We start from the raw sequence: 11,539 nt of genomic DNA, 5'->3' as shown, positions 1-11,539 counted from the left end.
GAGCACCGAAGAAAGGTATCGATGGGGGTACTATTTTCTTCGAAGATGCTTCTTACTCTTCGCAGTAATATAGCATAAGTTCCCTGAGCGCGCTTTGTCTGTTACAGCCTTATGGCCTGATTGCCTAGTTATTGGAAACACCGTCGATATTCTCGACCGATGGAGTACATAACACTTTTCGGTCCTTAACCGAAGAGGGAGAAGCCGACGGTCGGTTAAGACGCGTTTAAAGTTCGGTTGAACATAGATATGATATAAGTACTTCGGTACATGCAATCATTCTTCTACCCAAGTCACTTGGGGGCTCTTAAGTTTATTTGAGCCGTTTTATAATAAGTGTTCTTCTTCTCAGTCGTTGCAAAGTTCTATTATTATTATTTATCACTCCTTTTTTCGACGCGAGTGTGCGGTCACTAGCCGGGGAGCCTAATTTCTCTCTCTCTCTCTCAAAGCCGCTAGAGTTTAGTTTGCTAAACTGGCCTAATGAGAAGTACTCCGCCCTTGGGATAGGAGGTTGAAGCCGTAGGCTGACCCGCTCGAAGTCTTGAGATAGGATGTGTCATGTTAAAGGACGACAGAAGCACTTCTTTTTTCTAAGACCAATTTTCGGATTGGCACTGAACACTTGGTCTTGTTCGGACGTCATGTTTTTACTGACGTTTCTTGGTTTTCCAAGATTTTTGGCACTTTTAAACTATTTGTGCTTTTCCAGCATTAGTCTCGCAGTGCAACGCCGGACACCTTTAGGGATTCGGCAAAAACATTCTCAGATATTGCTATATATGCATCGGTTTCGAATTGTGTCTTCAGTCAATAGTTGGGTTGCCCGGCTCCTGCACTTGCTTCCTACGTTCCGTTTTGTTCGGCTAGGCGTGCAAAGGGAGAACCACTGCGATTGTGCTTCCAGCTCACATGGTTAAGCACCTTAGTGGAGAAAGCCGAAAACTGACTGTCACAATAAGCGTAAACTGGTCAGCGATCCGATGACTATGACGGGCCATTCATAACATTGGCCGAAGTGTTTACGGCTTGACCTCGACTGTCGCCGAACACTACCGGGGGCTATTAACTGTACTCCCAAACTAAATCCTCGATATTTTGCTCTTACATTCGAGCTGAGGTTTAATGATCATGCTTAGCATGACAACCCAAAGAAAGGAACCGATAGCGGGACTATTTTCTTTGGAACACATTTCTTCTGTTAAACAGTAATATAACATATCTCTCTGCATACCTTTGTTTATAAAACCATGTGGCCAGATTGCCTTGTTTGTCGTAAATCTTTGCCCTCATCAAGGCTTTATAAAGTAGGACAAACACTCCTCGGCTACTGGCCAAGGAGGTGGAAGCCGATGGTCGGTCAACAAAGTTTTGTACAATGCGGATCCGAGCATTAATGACGTAAAGTACTTGGATACATAGAGTCATTACACATAATTTGTGATTTTACTATGGTTATTGATCCTTAATTCGGCCACCCATGCCCGCATTCAGGCTTGGGGCTACTGGGCTTCGGGCTTATTATTTACAAATATTGAAGGGGCACATCAATCCCCTGATCTGGTGTTACCACCCGACCAGTGTCTCGGGGGCTACTGCATTGCTTGTCCAATGCGGAAAATTTTATGTGCAATATAGTTTCCGAGGAGAGTTTGATCCTCAGGTTGGTCGGCCGCACCCAACATGAGTCTTGAGGACTGAGCACGCCGCTTTTGTGTCCCAAAGTATTCTGCCGAGCTAGGACTTGATCCTCAGGCCGATTTTGCAAATCAACCTGAGTCTCAGCGGCTACTGGGATCAGCGGTCTTATGTCATCCTTCATGTGCATCTCGGGTTTTAGACCGATACACACCTTGAGGGCTACTGGCTATATATCTCGGCAGAGAATAAATTGCACCAATAAAAAATATTGACAAAAAATCAGCCCATAGTCGGGGTGGTGCACCACCTCGGAAGCAGTCCGGCATAAAGCTCGGGCGCTAGTGGCTGGCTCCATAGAGGGCATTTCCGGCATTAAGCTTGGCTAAACTCCTTCAACTTTTTTGAACCAAGGTGATATGACACCTCGGATATAGTCCGGCATTGGAGCCTGGACACAGTCCGGCGTTGGATCTCGGATATATTTCGACGTTGGAGCTCGGATATACAGTCCGGCGTTGGAGCTCGGATACATAGTCTGGCGTTGGATCTCGGATACATTCCGGCGCTAGAGCTGGGAAGCGGTCCGGCGTTGGTGCTCGGCTGCAAAAGATACCTCGAATGCAGTCCGGCGTTGGAGCTCGGACGCAAGAGGACCCTGCCTCCCGGGAACAACTTCAAACCCGAGGTGTGGCATAAAAATAAACAAGGCATTGATAAAGGCCGGAAACTTAAAGGGGCTCCTCGGATACCCGACGTGTAAACTCGTCGAATGCATTTCGGCGACCCTCAAGATCGAAGATAAAGAAGATTTGTTGAACCAGTTTTCAAGACCGGCAACCGAAGATGAAGAACAGTTCGGAAGAATCGAGGAGCGTCCCTAACTTGAAGACCGGTTCAGGGGGCTACTGACGGTGTCCTGGACTAGGGGGTACTCACCACGTCGTCTCCCGATCTATTAGATTGGGCCGAGGACCCCCGTGGCCGTATACTCATGGGCCGGTTCTGACGGCTACCGCATACAAGGAAGATTCCACAAGACTTGGCGATCAAGACAAGGACTTCTCCCCACCTGCGTATTCGGCTAGGACTCTTGTTATCCTAGGCCTCCGGTGCATTATATAAACCGAGGCTAGGCTAGTCGATACAACATACAACATATACATACAATCATACCATAGGCTAGCTTCTAGGGTTTAGCCTCCTTGATCTCGTGGTAGATCTACTCTTGTACTACCCATATCATCAATATTAATCAAGCAGGAGTAGGGTTTTACCTCCATCGAGAGGGCCCGAACCTGGGTAAAAACATCGTGTCCCCTTCCTCCTGTTACCATCGATCCTAGACGCACAGTTCTGGACCCCCTACCCGAGATCCGCAGGTTTTGACACCGACAGCAGCCCCACGGTCGTACCAACCTCGGGGAACCCAGAGCTCAACGTCCAGCCCCACCGCAACACCTCCCCTCGGGAGAGCCATGCGAGGGAGCTGGGCACAGGGGCTGCGCTCGGGCCACACCCAAACGCACGCCACCCAATCAGGTCTCCCAGACTTGGGCATCGCCCACCCCTCCCGAGGCCTCGGCGAGGGCAGGTATGGAAATTGTTTGCGCGTCAAGGGGGACTCCTGAGCATCGCGACTCAGGAGCCTAACTGGTCACGTAGCCCCTCACTCCTTGGTCCGTCCTGGTCTCCAGTCGGTCCAATGGCGGTTGAGGTATGCGCAGGGTCAGGCCCTGCCAACGTAGAACATCAGTCTATCCTCGCGAACGCTCCCTATAAGCTATTTGCGCGTCAAGGGGGACTACTGAGCACCGCGACTCAGGAGCCTAACTGGTCACGTAGCCCCTCACTCCTTGGTCCGTCCTGGTTTCCGGTCGGCCCAATGGCGGTTGAGGTATGCGCAGGGCCGGGCTCTGCCGACGCGGAACGCAAAGAAAATAGGAAGAAAATCGCAAAATCTTGAAGCAAATATTACAAACATATTGTCCTCACACTTCAAATGAAAAGTCTAAACGCCTCCCCGAGGCCTAATGCATGTTGCAGGAATGAAACAGGAGAATAGCTGCAGGTCACCCTTGGACGCCGCCATCACCTGCGGAAGGCGCTACCTCGTGAGCAACGTTGTCTTCGCCTTCACCACCAGCTGCAGGATCGGCGACATCGCCGGACAGAGGAGCGGAGAAAAAGCCGCGGAACTTCTCCAACAAGGCCTCCACCTGACCTTGCACAGCTGTGGTGGCGGCTTCGTATTGCTCTTTAGCCACAGGCTCCAGCAGCTTGTCAAGGCGAGCAGTTGCCGAGGCAGCATGGGGAAGCGGAGACGCCCACGTTCGATGAACCGCCACGCGTCAACCGAGGCCGCAGGATTTTGGGGCCCGCGGCGCTCCATGCTTGTCCCTTGGCTCTGCCGCGAAGCCAAGACCGAGCGCATCTTGGGCCCGGGGGCTACTATCGGCGTCCTGGGAACGGGGGTCCCCAGACTTTCCTGCATGCGGCTCGTGGCGTGGCTGAGCCAGCAGGCCGTACGGCCCATCTTCACCAACAAGGCACCCAAGACCCTCGCGAGGGGCCAAGCCTTGCGAGGGGGATGACATGAGACCTCCTCTCGAGTGGCCTAGTCAGGCAGGCTCACGAGGAGCGGAGATATCAAGGCGAGGCGAACCTCACGAGGCTCTCATGATGTGAGCCATGACGATCGATACCAGGCGGGCGCCAGCGCGCGCAGCGTCCTTGTTTCCTCTTTGCTGCAAAGGAGGCAAGCGCAGTTGCGGAGTACCGAGGCCTCAGGCAAAGGTTGCCATTTCGGTGCAACAAGACCAAGACCAGAAGGAAGACAAGACAGAGGTCATCGTGGAGCCCAAGACGGCGTCACCACCAGAGCCTTTCCCAGACGGAGACCACCTTTTGTTAGGATGGCTTGTACTAGTTGTCCCCCTTCAAATTTGCCCGCCATTGTTGGCTCCCTTCCTGCTCAATATTTGGGAAGAGGACCAGGGCCTCTATAAGTAGGGCTATCCACCACCATAGGGGGGAGGGGAAAAGAAAGAGAGAGGAAAAAGGGGATCGGAAATCAGACGGAAGAAGGAGGGGTGAGGAGACGGCATCCTAGATCCCTCTCTCACCCACACAAGCAAGCCGCGCACAAGAACACCTCAACCTCAGGAGGCTATTCTTCCCCTTGTATTGTTCATCATCGGCCCAAGAGGAAATCCACCACCACCACACTGGAGTAGGGTGTTACACCACAACGGTGGCCCGAACCAGTATAAATCTTGTGTCTTTCTATGTCGCGAGTTCATTGAGTTCGTCCGCGAGATCTTAGCAGGCTAGGGCTTAGATCGGTAGGAGGGAAAGACTTCGCGCGCACCCCAGTGTTCGAACCTTAAGGGTTTGCCGGAACCCCACATCCGACACGCCGTGCCGAGAGCACCTGGGGGGTGCACGACGGCGAGGCCCACGAAGGGAACGTCACGGAGTTTTGGAAGACACGGCAGTGGCTGCCCACGCGGTGGGGAGTACAAGGGTTGACTGGTTCGGCTGTCGTCGCCGGAGAATAACAACATGTGTGGGTGAGTAGATGGATGGCTAGGCCAGCGATGGGAGTACCATGGGGCAGTGAGGCCTGTGCGGCAGCATAGTTGGCTGCGGGAGGAGGGAGCAGGTAGTCCCGCCGACGTTTGTTTGAGTGGCTGGAGCAGGAAGAGTAGAGATTGAAGAAGCACAACGACCGTTGGATGGACATCCAACAGTCACTGCTTGTGCGTCATCCTTTTTTTAGGAAAGCCTCAAATCTATGGGAAACAGCATACAGCCCATCTGCCATTATTTCTAACAATTTACAGCCCATTTGCTAATTCTTAAGGTTTTCTTTGGAGCCCATTTTTTTGGTAGCATTACAACCCATATTGTGGCCACGGTTAAAAAATTATACGAAATTTTGCATATTTCGGTGTGGTTCGAACTGTTTTTAATCCCAAAATTCCGAATCACATTCAAATTGATTTTAGAAATAAATGTATATCAATACAAAATCCATCAAATTGTCCACGCATAAAAATCAATGCAATTTAAAATTCAAAATGAAAAATAAATAAATTTGAAACTAATTGTTGGTTTGATGTGTTTTTACAATGTACATCTCATTTCTCATTACTGGTAGGCCATTTTCTCGGCAAGCCGAATGAAGCTCTCCTCGTCTTGAAAGTATGCATCCCAACAGGCCTGACAAAGCAACCTACTTGACAAATCACAAAAAAACTGGGCTTGCCATTTTCAGAAAGAACAAAAAAACTATCGGGCTGGTCTGTGGTAAACATAAAAGAAAGGGCTATCTAGACAGGCCAGAGTGCCCCACATAGCCCAGTTGACACCCTGCTTCCGTCTCAAAAACAAATTAGATAAATGCCACTCCAATTATGGCGATTCATAAAAATGCCACTGCAATTTTTGCAAACTTTGAAAAACGCCACTGCAATTTGCAAACTTTGAAAAGCGCCACTCCAGACTTCGAAAAATGCCACTGGAAATGGCATGAAATGGCATTTTTTGAAGTTTGGAAATTGCAGTGGCATTTCTCGGAATCACCAGATTTGGAGTGGCATTTATCAAATTAATCCAAAACAAAAATAACTGGGCGAGCTGCTGGGTCCCTGGTGTCAGCCCCTCGTTGTGCAATTCTCTCGTTTATTGACTACGTTGACAATGGCATGGGACCCAGATGTGAGAAATCCATTAGGAGGAGCCATTTTTTATTGGCTTGAAATAAGGAGGCACTTGCTTGCGTACTGCCATGACCTTGGTGGGTCCCCGCTGTCATCCTCTCCACGTACAATCATCTCCTGATTGTGTACGCGTCAACCTGGTAGGCCCACAACTCAGCCTCTAAACCCATGGTGGACAAATACAACCCATTTAAAAAAATAACAGCCCATTCCATACGTTCAAACAGAAAGTTCAACATTCAGAGCAAATAACAGGTCTGATCTAGATATAGAGTACTGAACTTCCACGCTGACAACCATCATAGCCAAGTTAACTCTCTACTCCCACTAACACTCTAGTAGTGTACAAGTACTAACTTACTCTTAGCTAACTAGACGATGTAGGCCGCCATCTGCGGTACACGCTAAACGCCGGCACCGGCGTCCTCCGCCTCGCCTCGGACTTGCCAGAGGTGCGATAGGGCGTGTTGCTCACGCGTGTTGGCCCTTTCCATGCCAGCGTGGTCCACCGAAGCTTCGGCTTCTAATAGGGAAACCCACTTGACGAGCTTGTAGTAAAATTCGGCGTCGCGAATGCGTGCGTGCCCGACAGCCTCCAGGGATATTTGCCGGGCGCCGGCCTCCACGTAGTCGGCCTAGTTGCGGGCGCTCTGCTCGCGACTCAGAGCGTCGGTGCGCTGCTGCTCCATGCCCTGCTGGCGGCGCAAATTGGCAATACGCTGCTCCCCCACCAAGCGGTCGCGCTCCAACAACTCCTCATACTCCGCATTGCCATCTAAAGACCGGTAGAATGCCTCCTCCCTCCGTCTGCCTTCCGGTGAAAAACCGAACACTAGTTTTGGCCTGACCGCCTCCGGCGTCGCCTATCACGGACGGGCAGGGGCATGGCAGACATGGCAAGAGCGAGGATAAGTGGAAGGCGACATCGGGCCAATGGGGGCTTATAAGGATAGGGCGAGTTGGGTGATGGTGCCACCGGAGAAGCCTGGGAAACAGTAATTATAGGCGGAAGGTAGGCAAACTAGCATGTCACGGGAAACGCGACGGTCATCACGGTCATCGGAATTCAATGCATAAGCAGGCATGGCTTAGTGAGATAGCTTGCCATGGAAAACTAGAAAAACTGAAATTATGACCGTGTCGTTCCGTCCCGTCAGTGGTGCGTCACGTCCGTGTTGGGTCGCACGCCGGCATGACGGTCAAACGGGTGCACTCAAATCATCCAGATGAGGTACTCCCTCCTTGTCAATAATGATACCATGGATTTAAATGGCCCGCAACAATTAAAGCGCATCTTTTTCGCATCAGTTAGCTGACTTAATTACGGCCGGCTGCATGCAACCTCTCAGAATCGCTCGCGGCCAGTACGCGGAGCAGCATGCAACAAGGCGCAGCCGAGGGCACGCATGCAGCCACTTAAATCGCTGGAATTAATTAGGCTTAAACTTTTGCATGTAGTTAATTATTGTCATGCCTTGGTCTTGCTGTTTTGGCTCACGGGACTAGTAAACTCGGACAGAGAGAGTACCTTCGTTGGTGAGATTTTTGAATTAAGCCCTGCAAACCGGAAAGGAGGTACTAGTACGTGCGTGATCCGCTACTTATTCATGTAGGATCGAGTAGGTTGCTTCTTGAATTGAGCCCTGCAAACCGGAAAGGAGGTAGTACGAGCGTGATCCGCTATTTATCTGTGTAGGATCGAGTAGTTCGGATAGTGTACGTGTAGGATCGAGTAGGTCGGATGGTGTACGTTTATGATCGCATTAGCTGATGAACGTTAGCTGGGAGATAGGGCATTTGCGAACATTTTTGCTGGCAGTTTCTTCAGATTCGCATGGAACTTTCTTCAGAGCAGCTTGTCAGTTTCTTCAGAGATAGGCATTTTTATTCAAAAAATTGCCACTTCGGATCTTGCGTCGCAACTAAAACTGCCAGGAGCGCATTAGTACGCTAGCTAGTGATCGATGAGTAACTTGTAAACACTGAGCGAACAGACATAAGGAATTGTTAGTAACTTGTAAACACTGAGAACACAGAAATAAGGATCATCTTATGCACCGTAGTAAGAGCCGATCTGTTCGAGATTTTCACACGAGACTCCCATGCCTAGAATTGTAATATGTTCACATTAGTATCCCAAATTCAAAACCAACCAGTACGATTCCCATACATAAGATCAACATGTTAATGCATCTCAATGATTCACAGATCATATACAAATATGTAGCTCCAAAGGCAAAGATCTAGGAAAAACATTTGTTCTTCCTACTAATATGGATGCTTCTCTTGGCCAACATTTAGTACAGACTAAAAGAAAAATTTGTTTGTGAAGTCTACAATTCCTCTTGCAAATGTAAGTGGTTTCACCAACAGCTAGAACCATGAGAATGAACCACACATGATGGAGGAACATCCACTGCAATATGATTTGGTCTTCTCTCGATCACACGGCGAGACTATTTTCGGAATACAAACTTTAACTTAGGCAAAATGATGCCCATCGTATAATCAGACCAAAGCAATGGAGCACCTAATGTTGGCCAATAGATAGTACAATACTACTTTTCTGCAATCCATGAAGTGACTATCCAGTCTTTCTGTGTCTATTTTCAAATGACACTGCATGCAGTGACTATACTATTCTCTTGTGCAGTTCAACCAAAATTGCGGTCACTTTGTTTGTTTGCCAAATAGCAACGGGCAGACATCTCTGTCTGCACACATATCAAGCAGCTAGTAAACATATACCCCACCTTGTATTTTCAGTTTAAACACATCTCTTCCTCTTAGCATCTGTCATGTTTTGCACTGGAAAATTTGATATAGTCATGTTTTGCCCTAGACAATTTCATGTTGAATTGATTTGCTAGTTCAGAGCAGAAATATAGCACCTATTCTTCATCAGACCAAGGATTTCCATGTTCACAGACTAAGGCATAGCCTAGTGGTGGGAAGGGGCTGATGCCTTCCCACCCACCTAGGTTCGAGGCATGGTACTTGCAATTTGGGTTTGTTGCACCAATTATACTGTAGGGGGTTCCCTAAAGTCTTTCTGTCAAAAAAAAGATGAAATCGATACAACCGAAATTGAGCATCCAATTATTGAATCCTGTCCTGCACTTCCAATGTAGGTCCACCCTGCCAATAAATTCACATGCAAAACAGCTCATAGTGCCATCCATTGGATATAAAGGTTTGGAAGAAAACATGCTCCTAATGTTGAACCATTTGGACTTTTTGTGCAGTTCCACTAAAATCGAGCATCCCTATTTGCCTAGATATTGAAAGTGTGATTACGATAAAAGTGGCACTAGTTGAAGCATAGACTCACAAATATAAGCATTCCAATTTCTTCAAGACTGTTTCTAACCACCTGTTTGAAGGAATAAATAAGGCAACAATGGCTGGTGTCAGGAAGGCATATATAGTTCTTTATGAAAGAATGGTCAATTCCTGACCTTTCCTCTTCTTTTAAGCATATTTTGTGCAGTTCAACTAAAATAAAATGCCATCACCACCTTGACAATTAGTGAAACTGTACAAAAGGAAATGACTTAACATTACATCATGATGTCAGTTCTGTAGTCGACAGGCATTAGAGACAAACATACAGACCTCCTCAGATAACATAATGAACATTAATTTTAACAAAGGTGTGACTAGCTTTACCGGGATAATTTGAGTGAACTCTACACCCTCTGTTCCTTAATATAAGACGTTTTCGCAGTTTAATTTAAAGTACCCAAACGTCTTGTATTTAGAAAAACAGGTAGTAGTTTTCTTGAGCACATATCTGGGAAAGCTTGCCACACTTTATTTATGTCCATACGCTAATGCAACACCATTCAAATAGTACAAATATACACTAATCCAGTGGCTAGTGCAACAGTAGAGTAGTTATTTCATTACAGGGTACAGTACAATGGTTTTACTGAATAGATTTCAATAAACTCTAGCACTGGAAGATTTCTATAAGAATTAACAATACAAAATGTAAAGGTAACAAGTTTCAGCTTTGGTATACTAGTTGTGCATGAGCATTAAACCAAATACAAAAGTCTGAAGGTAACTAGCATTATTAACTAATTACAGTATAAAAAATTGCAAACCATGTACGTTCAAGGTAAATATCATTTCGAACTCGAGGGGACCTAAAAATTGCTATCCCAATCATGATAATCGGTCAAACATAAAAACTTGATTGAACGAATCAAGAGAACAACCGGAGGAGGAGGTGCCCACTCTTAACCTTTCCTCTTGACACTGTACAAAAAAATTGACTTATCTCATGAAAGTGACGTATGTAATCTATAAGCATTAATAGTGCAAAAATCAGAAGGTAGTAACAAGATTCATTATTGGTATATTGGCTGTGCAACAGCATTAGAATGCCTTAGCTGAAAAATCTATAATACATCCACAATCAACAACTAACCCTAAAATAATCTAGTGACATTAAATGGTATTGCTTAAATTTATCGGTGGTATTAGACTGAGTGCGGCATTAGTTAAATGTGGCATCACTTTAGCAGTAGCATTGCTTGACTTGACTATTGGTGTTATACTAACAGCAAAAAGGTGGCAATAAGAGCATAGGAGTCACATTCAGACAGTGGGCACACCAGTATGATGTACCTCCATGGACGCATAGAGTGGTGAGGGAGGTATGGTTGCCCAGAGCAACAAATATCCAGGCAGCATATGTGGATTACATCCCATTTTTGTTCTCTTTAGCCACCTTTTTCCTATGTGAGAACAACAAACCGATTGACCTAGTCATTCTCTATTGCGTTGTCATGCCTTTCTACCCTTCTTAAACCAAGAGACACGGGACTCGTTCCTTAGCTACTGATTTTTCCCATTTCAACCTAGATGCGGGTTCGATGCCTACTCTCTTGGACAGTACAGTCTCCCTTCCTTTCCTTATTCAACCCAGGCATGGATTAGTCTGCATGAAGTAGGGTTTCCTTTAATAGTGCAAATTAAGGTTTTCGTCTGTGTGACCAGCAGAGCAGAGGATAGCAAATTGGGAAGATGGTGGAGTGGAAAAAGATCCACATGCAGCGACGTGGCAGATGGGGCAATAGAACAAGGTATGGTTCGAAAAGAGGTAGCATACCTGAGGGTCGGCGGGAAGTGGCTTCGCTCGTGGTCGTCGTCCTCCGCACACACTACGG

This window comes from Triticum urartu, chromosome 3 (genome assembly GCF_003073215.2).
Source record: "Triticum urartu cultivar G1812 chromosome 3, Tu2.1, whole genome shotgun sequence".
Taxonomy (NCBI): domain Eukaryota; kingdom Viridiplantae; phylum Streptophyta; class Magnoliopsida; order Poales; family Poaceae; genus Triticum; species Triticum urartu.
Note: the sequence above shows the minus strand (reverse complement) of the source record.